Raw genomic sequence first — 11,606 nt, 5'->3', positions numbered from 1 at the left:
AGCGTATGAAGATGCTTTGTCCCTTCCGTCTCTTTGCTTTCCTACTGTCTTCATCCAATCCTTCTTACTCCTTTCCATGGCAAGCTTATGCAAGGGTTTCACCGTTGTCAGTGGCTACCTCCCATCCTCTCAGTGGAAATGTTCAACGCACCCTGTCACGGCACGGCTATCCAGCTGTCGGTTCTCGATCATGTCGGAATAGAATCCAGTGATTCTTTTGCGTCTGTCACTAACGCCCCACAATCGCGAGTTTGAAGCACGTCACAGTCATTCAATCATTGAATCCTACTCAGAATACCACAGACAAGGTTAGACCTTCCGGATTCTCTTGAATGCCACCATCAGTTCTTGCCTATACCACGAAGACTCTGATCTCACGGAATGGCTGGCTCGTTTGTCAGGCGATCAACCATGCGTCGTGTATCAGGAATCCAAGAGATATTCACCCAATCTAAGGTAGAACGGAGGTGGTTGTCAGTCACACGTTCATAGGTGAGAATGATGATGAGTGTCACGGATCATCACATTCATCAAGTTGAAGAACAAGTGATATCTTGGAACAAGAACAAGTTGAATTGAATAGAAGAACAATAGTAATTGCATTAATACTCGAGGTACAACAGAGCTCCACACCTTAATCTATGGTGTGTAGAAACTCCACCGTTGAAAATACATAAGAACAAGGTCTAGGCATAGCCGTGAGGCCAGCCTCCCAAAGAGGGTTCAATCATAAAAACATGATCAAAAGATTCTAAGATTGAAAGATGAAAATACAATAGTAAAAGGTCCTATTTATAGAGAACTAGTAGCTTAAGAATTACAAAGGTGAGTAAATGACATAAAAATCCACTTCCGGGCCCACTTGGTGTGTGCTTGGGCTGAGCATTGAAGCATTTTCGTGTAGAGACTCTTCTTGGAGTTAAACGCCAGCTTTTGTGCCAGTTTGGGCGTTTAACTCCCACTTTGGTGCCAGTTCCGGCGTTTAACGCTGGGAATTCTGAGGTTGACTTTTAAACGCCGGTTTGGGCCATCAAATCTTGGGCAAAGTATGGACTATCATATATTGCTGGAAAGCCCAGGATGTCTACTTTCCAATGCCATTGAGTGCAGGGAGGTCAGAATCTAACAGCATCTGCAGTCCTTTTCAGTCTCTGAATCAGATTTTTGCTCAGGTCCCTCAATTTCAGCCAAAAAATACCTGAAATCACAGAAAAACACACAAACTCATAGTAAAGTCCAAAAAAGTGAATTTTAACTAAAAACTAATAAAAATATACTAAAAACTAACTAAATCATACTAAAAACATACTGAAAACAATGCCAAAAAGCGTATAAATTATCCGCTCATCAAGGATTCCATACTTTCTTTGTTTTCTTCTCTCTCATATGAGCAGGAACAAGGAAAAGGCATTCTTGTTGAAGCTAATCCTGAACATGAAAGAACTCTGAAGAGGAAGCTAAGAGAAGCTAAAACACAACACTTTGAAGAGGAATTTACTGAAATTTTCGAAAAAGAAGTAGAGATGGCCGAACCCAATAACAATGGTGGAGATGCAAGGAAGATGCTTGGTGACTTTACTGCACCAAATTCCAACTTCCATGGAAGAAGCATCTCAATCCCTACCATTGGAGCAAACAATTTTGAGCTAAAGCTTCAATTAGTTTCTCTGATGCAAGTTTCATGGACTTCCATCAGAAGATCCTTTTCGGTTCTTAACTGAATTCTTGCAGATCTGTGATACTGTTAAGACCAATGGAGTTGATCCCGAGGTCTATAAGCTTATGCTTTTCCCTTTTGCTCTAAGAGACAGAGCTAGAGCATGGTTGGACTCTCAACCTAGAGATAGCCTGAACTCTTGGGATAAGCTGGTCACGGCTTTCTTAGCCAAGTTCTTTCCTCCTCAAAAGCTGAGAAAGCTTAGAGTGGATGTTTAAAACTTCAGATAGAAAGAAGGTGAATCCCTCTATGAAGCTTGGGAGAGATACAAGCAACTGACCAAAAAGTATCCTTCTGACATGCTTTCAGAATGGACCATCCTGGATATATTCTGTGATGGTCTGTCTGAATTGTCTTAAGATGTCATTGGACCATTCTGCAGGTGGATCTATTCACTTGAAGAAAATGCCTGCAGAAGCTCAGGAGCTCATTGACATGGTTGCAAACAACCAGTTCATGTGCACTTCTGAAAGGAATCATGTGAGTAATGGGTCGCCTCAGAGGAAGGGAGTTCTTGAAATTGATGCTCTGAATGCCATATTGGCTCAAAACAAAATGTTGACTCAACAAGTCAATATGATTTCTCAGAGTCTGAATGGATTGCAAAATGCATCCAACAGTAAAGAAGCATCTTCTGAAGAAGAAGTTTATGATCCTGAGAACCATGCAATGGCAGAGGTGAATTACATGGGTGAAGCCTATAGAAACACCTATAATCCCTCAAGGAGAAATCATCCAAATTTCTCATGGAAGGATCAACAAAAGCCTCAACAAGGCTTTAATAATGATGGAAGAAACAGGTTTAGCAATAGCAAGCCTTTTTCATCATCCTCTCAGTAACAGACAGAGAATTTTGAGCAGAACCCCTTTAACTTAGCAAACATAGTCTCTGATCTATCTAAGGCCACTCTAAGTTTCATGAATGAAACAAGGTCCTCCATTAGAAATTTGGAGGCACAAGTGGGCCAGCTGAGTAAAAAAGTCACTGAAACTCCTCCTAGTACTCTCCCAAGCAATACAGAAGAGAACCCAAAAAGAAAGTGCAAGGCCATAACCTTATTTGGCGTGGCCGAATGCATAGAGGAGGAGGAAGACGTGAATCCCAGTGAGGAAGACCTCTTGGGATGTCCTCTGGATAAAAAGGAGTTCCCATTTGAGGAACCTAAGGAATCTGAGGCTTATCTAGAGACCATAGAGATTCTATTGAACCTACTTTTGCCATTCATGAGCTCTGATGACTATTCCTCCTCTGAGGAGGATGAAGATATCACTGAAGGGCAAGTTGCTCAGTATTTAGGAGCAATCATGAAGCTGAATACCAAGCTATTTGGTAATGAGACTTTGGTGGATGAACCCCCTTTTCTCACCAATGAACTGAATGACTTGGTTAGGTAGACATTACCTCAAAAGAAACAGGATCCTGGTAAATTCTTAATTCCCTGTAACATAGGCACCATGACCTTTAAGAAGGCTCTGTGTGACCTTGGGTCGGGTATTAACCTAATGCCACTATCTGTAATGGAGAAACTGGGAATCTTTGAAGTACAAGCTGCCAAATTCTCATTAGAGATGGCAGACAAATCCATGAAAAAGGCTTATAGACAGGTAGAGGACGTGCTAGTAAAGGTCAAAGGCCTTTACATCCCTGCTGATTTCATAATCCTAGACACTGGGAAGGATGAGGATGAATCCATCATCCTTGGAAGACCATTCCTAGCCACAGCAAAAGCTGTGATTGATGTGGACAGAGGAGAGTTGATCCTTCAATTGAATGAGGACTACCTTGTGTTTAAAACTCAAGGATCTCCCTCTGTAACCATGGAGAGGAAGCAAGAAAAGCTTCTCTCAATGCAGAGTCAAACAAAGCCCCCACAGTCAAACTCTAAGTTTGGTGTTGGGAGGCCACAACCAAACTCTAAGTTTAGTGTTGAACCCCCACATTCAAACTCTAAGTTTGGTGTTGGGAGGTCCCAACAATGCTCTAAACATCTGTGAAGCTCCATGAGAGCTCACTGTCAAGCTATTGACATTAAAGAAGCACTTATTGGGAGGCAACCCAATTTTATTTATCTATGTTATTTTCTTTTTTTAGGTTGATGATCATGTGGAGACACAAAAACAACTGCAAAAATCAAAGAAAAATAAAAATAGCATTAAAAATAGCACACACTGGAGGAGCAATTTACTGGCATTTAAATGCCAGTAAGGGTAGCAGAATGGGCGTTTAACGCCCAATCTGACACCATTCTGGGCGTTAAACGCCAGAAACAAGCACCAGACTGGCGTTAAACGCCAAAAACATGCTACAAACTAGCGTTAAACGCCAGAAATAGGTTGCAGCTTGGCGTTTAACACCAGGAAAGGAACAAAAGCTGGCATTTAACGCTAGAAACAAGCAACAGTCTGGCGTTAAACGCCAGGATTGCACAATAGGGGCGTTTTGCACACCTAAAAGGAGCAGGGATGAGAAATCCTTGACCCCTCAGGATCTGTGGACCCCACAGGATTCCCACCTATCCCACCTTTCACTTTCTCCCTCCATCTCCTATATTCTCTTCTTCTTCCCCTTCTTTCTTTCTTCTTTTGCTCGAGGACGAGCAAGCATTTTAAGTTTGGTGTGGTAAAAGCATTGCTTTTTGTTTTTCCATAACCATTTATGGCACTAAGGCTGGAGAAACCTCTAGAAAGAGGGAAGGGAAGGCAAAAGCTTCCACCCCCGAGTAATGGAAGATGGAGAGATTCATCTTAAAGGTCCATCAAGACCACTTCTATAAAGTTGTGGCCAAGAAAAAGGTGATCCCTATGCAATTCAGCTGGAATTGTCATAGAAGAAGACACCCTCATTGAAAAGGACAAGCCCATGACTAAAAAGAGGATGGAAAAAATAAGAAAGCTCACTCATGGACCTCAACAGGAGCAACTAAGGATAGGAGCACCAAAAGCACTAAGGATGGAGCAACAAAGACAAGGAAGCAGTATAGAGGAGTTCAAGAGCACCATTGGATCTTCAAGAGGAAGAACTAGCCGCCATCACTAAAGGTGGACCCATTCTTTAACTTCCTTGTTCTTATTTTTCTATTTTTGAATTTGATGTTTTATGTGTCATCTATGTTTGTGTCTTCATTACATGATCATTAGTGTGAAGTGTCTATGTCTTAAAGCTATGAATAATCCCATGAATCCTTCACCTCTCTTAAATGAAAAATGTGCTTAATTACAAAAGAACAAGAAGTACTTGGATTTCAATTTTTATCTTGAAATTAGTTTAATTATTTTGATGTGGTGGCAATACTTTTTGTTTTCTGAATGAATGCTTGAACAGTGCATATTTTTGATAGTGAAGTTTATGAATGTTAAAATTGTTGGCTCTTGAAAGAATTATGAACAAAGAAAAATGTTATTGATAATCTGAAAAATCATGAAATTGATTCTTGAAGCAAGAAAAAGCAGTGAAAAAGAAAAAAGCTTGCGGAAAAAAAATTGGCGAAAAAAAAAGAAAGAAAGAAAAAGAAAAAGCAAGCAGAAAAAGCCAATAGCCCTTTAAACCAAAAGGCAAGGGTAAAAAGGATCCAAGGCTTTGAGCATTAATGGAGAGGAGGGCCTAAAGGAATAAAATCCTGGCCTAAGTGGCTAAATCAAGCTGTCCCTAACCATGTGCTTGTGTCATGAAGATCCAAGTGAAAAGCTTGAGACTGAGTGGTTAAAGTCGTGATCCAAAGCAAAAAGAGTGTGCTTAAGAACTTTGGACACCTCTAATTGGGGACTTTAGCAAAGCTGAGTCACAATCTGAAAAGGTTCACCCAGTTATGTGTCTTTGGCATTTATGTATCCGGTGGTAATACTGGAAAACAGAGTGCTTAGGGCCACGGCCAAGACTCATAAAGTAGCTGTGTTCAAGAATCAACATACTGAACTAGGAGAATCAATAACACTATCTAAAATTTTGAGTTCCTATAGATGCCAATCATTCTAAATTTCAAAGGATAAAGTGAGATACCAAAACTGTTCAAAAGCAAAAAGCTACTAGCCCCGCTCATCTAATTAGGACTAAGTTTCATTGATATTGTGAGATTCATTGTATGTTCTCTTCTTTTTATCCTATTTTGTTTTCAGTTGCTTGGGGACAAGCAACAATTTAAGTTTGGTGTTGTGATGAGCGGATAATTTATACGCTTTTTGGCATTGTTTTTACATAGTTTTTAGTATGATTTAGTCACTTTTTAGTATATTTTTATTAGTTTTTAAGCAAAATTCACATTTCTGGACTTTACTATGAGTTTGTGTGTTTTTTTGTGATTTCAGGTATTTTCTGGCTGAAATTGAGGGACTTGAGCAGATATCTGATTCAGAGGCTGACAAAGGACTCCTGATGCTGTTGGATTCTGACCTTCCTGCACTCGAAATTGATTTTTTGGAGTTACAGAAGTCCAAATGGCGTGCTCAATTGCGTTGGAAAGTAGACATCCAGGGCTTTCCAGCAATATATAATAGTCCATACTTTGCTCGAGTTTAGATGATGCAAACTGGCGTTCAACCCCAGCTTTCTGCCCTATTCTGGCGTTAAACACCAGAAACAAGTTGCAAGCTAGAGTCAAATGCCAGAAACAAGTTACAAACTAGCGTTTAACTCTAAAGGAGGCCTCTACACGGGAAAGCTTCAATGCTCAGCCCAAGCACACACCAAGTGGTCCCGGAAGTGGATTTCTGCATCATTTACTTAATTCTGTAAGCCTAGTAACTAGTTTAGTATAAATAGAACTTTTTACTATTGTACTAGGGGTCTTTTTCCCTATTTTTGAATTCATATGTCATTTGGGGAGGCTGGCCACTCGGCCATGCCTAGACCTTGTTCTTATGTATTTTCAACGGTTGAGTTTCTACACACCATAGATTAAGGTGTGGAGCTCTGCTGTTCCTCGAGTATTAATGCAAAGTACAATTGTTCTTCTATTCATTTCATGCTTATTCTTATTCTAAGATATTCATTCCCACACAAGAACCTGATGAATGTGATGATTATGTGACACTCATCACCATTCTCACTTATGAACGCGTGATTGACAACCACTTCCGTTCTACATGAAAACAAGCTTGAATGTATATCTCTTGGGTTTCTAATCAACGATTCACATCGACTCCCCTCTGACAATGGGGCATCTGAATTTGAGAGTAGAATCTTTGTGGTATAGGCTAGAATCCATTGGCAGCATTCTTGAGATTCGAAAAGTCTAAACATTGTCTGTGGTATTCCGAGTAGGATCTGTGATTGGATGACTGTGACGCGCTTCAAACTCGCGACTGTAGGGCATGGTGACAAACACAAAAGGATAGTAAATCCTATTTCTACACGATTGAGAACCAACAGCTGATTAGCCATGCGATATCTGTGCATGGTATTTTTCATCCGAGACGAGAAATCTGACAGTTGATTAGCCGTATAGAAACCGTAGAGGACCATTTTCACTGAGAGGATGGAAAGTAGCCATTGACAACGGTGACACCCAACATACAGCTTGCCATAGAAAGGAGTATGAAGGATTGAATGAAGGCAATAGGAAAGCAGAGACTCAAAAGTAATGAGGCATCTCCATACACTTATCTGAAATTCTCACCAATGAATTACATAAGTATCTCCATCTTTATTTTATGTTTTATTTATCTTTTAAATTATTAAAACTCCATAACCATTTGAATGCGCTTGACTGAGATTTACAAGGTGACCATAGCTTGCTTCAAGCCGACAATCTCCATGGGATCGACCCTTACTCACGTAAGGTTTATTACTTGGACGACCCAGTGCACTTGCTGGTTAGTTGTGCGAAGTTGTGAAAAAGAGTTGAGATTACAATTGTGCGTACCAAGTTGTTGGCGCCATTGAGATCACATTTTCATGCACGAAAGATTCTTCGCCGTCCTGGTTTTTGGGTTCTGGAGGACAGCTATAACAAACAGAAAAGAGTCCAACAAAGAACACATCGAATTGATTTCTGGATTCAAATGAACCGCAAATAATCCATGTAATGAACTGAAATTTCCTAGATTTGAACAAGCAGTAAAACTTACCCATCAAGGTGTGCTACTTTTTCTGATTGCCTTGTCGCCGGAGCTTCTTTTTAGGGTTACTGTTGCGATTCCAGAGGGCTACTGCATTAAATAGAAAAGCGTTCAATAATGACCCAAAATTAATATCCTATACCATTAAAACTAATAAAAGAAATTTTAAGTGCAACTTACTCATTAACAGAAGCTTCTTCTGTATTCCTCTCCGAAGGGACATGGGTGAAGGTCTCTTGATGTTTTATTATCTCTTCCACAAGAGGACTTGGAAGAGACACCACAATAGGAGCTCTAGTGAACATAAACAAGGAAGAAGTTAATGTTAAAGGAGTAGAATAGGTACTAAGAAACCAAAATCTGCACAATGAAAAACTTACATATCCAGAGGTTGAGAATGAGTTTCTTCTCGAACCGCAATGATTTGTAGTTTAGGATCAGGTGTAGTGCTATTGAAAATTAAACACAGATTCCATGTGATTAAGTAAACAAAAACTATTACCTAAATCTAAAAGACCAACATAAATATTTCAACTTACATAGTTGGAGTTTCTAAACTCTATTTTTCCTTTTTTTGATGTAGTTTCTTTCTTCTAAAAACTTTCACCGGGATTTTTGGGGTATTTTTCCTAATAAAAAGGATACCAAATTAAAATCATCAACCAAGATTAAATGCAGAGGATTAAAAGCACATCAAATTCATTTTCGAAATCCAATGAACCTCACTTAAACCCTGAATGAACCGAATTTACCTGGCATTGGCTAGTGCATTTACAGATGGTCTGGAGCTCGTCTGAGTTTGTAAAGGTTCGCTGCCCAAATTTACAGTCGGCAGTCTATGAAAAAAAATATTATTCAGTAAATCCAGAGGAATTACAAAAGGTTTTAGGAAAAGTTAGCTGACAAAGAAAAAGAACTCGATATAAGGAACATAATCTTACGTCTCGGATAAATCATTTCACGCCTCTGTCGAGTCAGAGTCATCCGGAGCAACATTTGTTTTTTGAGCTCCGTCATTTTTTCTCTTTGCTCCTTTTTCTTTTAATAGTTGCAACATTTCTCTTATTTTTTTGGCAGCCCTAACCTTTACTTGTTCACTTCTAAAAATTAATAAAATAAGTATCAAGACACCTAATATAAAAGTATCAATGAACCAAAAATATCATTTCAGAAACTTACTCCTTTTCAAATTTAGTTTTGCTTTCTGAATCTGTTATAACAAGGTTCCTTGATTTGGTTTGCTTTTTGGCAATCCTCTCTGGTTGTTTTCATTTCATTGTCGGTATTTTTTCGAATTTTTTTCATTGCAACACATACAAACACGTCGAATTTATACCAGAGATAAATATTACAGCTGTAATTTACTTAACAAGCACACACAAACAATTTTCAGCAAATAAAAGTAAAACTAAACCAAATGAACATCATACAAACATAGCAATGAACCGAAAATAATCAATTCCCAAACTCACTCGTTTTCAGATTCACTTGTGCTCGTCGAATCCGTCGGAGCAAGCTTCCTTTTTTTGCTTTGTTTTTTAACCACCTTTTGTGGTTGTTTTCTTTTTTTCGATGTTTTTTCAATTTCTTCTTCTTCTCTGCGACACATACAAAAAGTTTCGTTAAAATAACATGACAAAAATTTAAATAAATAGATAGTTTTCAAGAAGTACACTCAGATTCAAAAAAACTGTCTTGATTGAATACAAATACCAGAGCTGTAATTAACTTAACCAGCGTATAATAATAATTTTCAGCAAATACAAGCAAAACTAAACCAAATGAACATCAAACAAACATAGCAATGAACCAAAAATGATCATTTTTCAAACTTACTGGTTTTCAGATTCACTTGTGCTTTCCGAATCCATCGGGCTGCTTTGGTTTTCAGATTCACTTGTGGTTTCCAAATCTGTCGGAACAATCTTTTGTTTTTTCACCAGCCTTTGTTCTTGTGTTCTTTTGGTTGGTGGTGTTTTTTCATATTTAGATTCAGATTAAGAAAAATTGTCTTCTTTCGAAGAAGAATCCAGAACAACAATTTTCTTTTTTTCTTTCATCTGCTTTCCTTTCTCTTCCCTCTTTAGAACAACTATTTTTGACACCTTCTTTTTTGCTGTCTTTCCTTCCCTTAATTCTGCTCTGTGCAGAAGTCCCTAAAACACAAAGTTATTTAGTTAGCAGAGTATTTTAGAAGCATCTAAACCAAATTTTCAAGGGAAATTTTTGTTTAGTTTACCATTGTATCAGTTGCTTCGTTAGCAATCCGGTCGAGTAGTTAACTCCGTGTCCAGTAGGCCACCCATGGTGACCCGGGAGTTTCAGGTGCTTCCATTCGGGGGAACCTCGATTCATGAAAATATATTATCATCAAAGCAAAGATGCATCCATCAATGGACTGTTTCTTTCCTTGTCACTCGGCTTCAATCCTCTTCCTCAAGAAGCTCAGCACATGAGTTGCCCAATCCCATTGACGGATGTTGTTCACACAAAGGGCAGGCGACTTATGGATTGATGAGGCCGAGCTCACTATCGTCGACAGCAAAAAGACTTATGGATGAAGACGACAAAAGTCCTCTTAAATTTTTGCCGGTTCTCCTCCCCTTGAACACTCACATCAAGCACAGATTTCGTCAAAGATGCCAATGTAGCACTTTTGAAGTTGTCAATTATCTCCTTGTATTTCTCACTCAGTTTGCTGTACTCAACTTTTTTAGCAAAATGCTCCTCGACAATATTTTAATAGCAATAAATCAGCCAAAAAGGCTTAGTTAAAAAATGAATGTAAATTAAAGCAATAAATGAATCGAAATAAGCTCAAGGTGGAAAGTATATTACCGCCGCAATTAATGCCCAGCGCATCTGCGACCTTGTCAAGTGTTATGTATATTCTGCCATAGAGAGTGTCCATGTATCCATGATAGTCATTATAGCAACCAATCAATTCCCTCAAGAGCTTGTGAGAGACATTCATTTTCAGGATATGTGCAGTGCACCGAATCCCATTTCTTCGACAATATTTTTCTTTTGCTGACTCATTGCCGTGAACACCCTTGCTATTGCTTTTGTCTGGCATCTAAGATCATGAGTTTTCTGCAAGGTTTTGAAAGAGTATGTTATGATATATTTATAATACAAAATAGAGTTTATTTGAATGAAAGGTGATAAATATATTTAATGTGTATATATGCTTATGTTATAGTGCAGCTTTTACTTTTTTGTCACCATCATCTTTTTCATTTTTGCTATAAGGACAAAAAATTTGATCAATACTTTACTGAATAGACCGACAAGCACAAGCATGCATATTTTAATCAAGTGAATCTAAATTACCAACTCCAATAAATTGAACCCCTTTCTGCATAAAACGTGTTAAACATTCATTTAGCAAGAAAAGCATTTCTGCATGCAAAAGAACTCAACTGAACACATAACAACCAAGTGAATCTAAATTACCAACTCCAATGAACCGAACTCCATTCATGTTTGAATAAAACATGATAAATATTGAATCAGAAAGAAAACATTTTCTGCATGCAAAAGAACTCAATTGAACACTTAACAATCAAGTGAATCTAAATCACCAACTCCAATGAAGCAAACCCGTTTCATGTTTGAAAAAATGTGATAAACATTCAATCAGTAAGAAAAATATCTCTGCATGCAAAAGAACTCAACTGAACACATAACAATCAAATAAATCTAAATAATAAACTCCAATGAACCGATCTCCATTCATGTTTGAATAAAACGTGATAAACATATTTCCATTCGTAAATCATCAACTCTAAAATATTTTTGCATGCAAAAGAACTCAACTGAACATTTAACAATC

General features: G+C 38.3%; 1 non-coding gene across 1 annotated transcript; it reads right to left on the bottom strand.

Moving 5' to 3' along the window:
• Window positions 1–1,914: 1,914 nt before the first annotated feature.
• On the bottom strand, window positions 1,915–2,022 carry LOC130943072 (small nucleolar RNA R71). The gene has a single exon (XR_009071608.1). It is a non-coding gene; the product is annotated as a small nucleolar RNA R71 (small nucleolar RNA).
• Window positions 2,023–11,606: the final 9,584 nt, after the last annotated feature.

Source organism: Arachis stenosperma, chromosome 7, assembly GCF_014773155.1.
Source record: "Arachis stenosperma cultivar V10309 chromosome 7, arast.V10309.gnm1.PFL2, whole genome shotgun sequence".
Lineage (NCBI taxonomy): Eukaryota > Viridiplantae > Streptophyta > Magnoliopsida > Fabales > Fabaceae > Arachis > Arachis stenosperma.
This window is presented reverse-complemented; position numbering and strand designations above follow the sequence as displayed.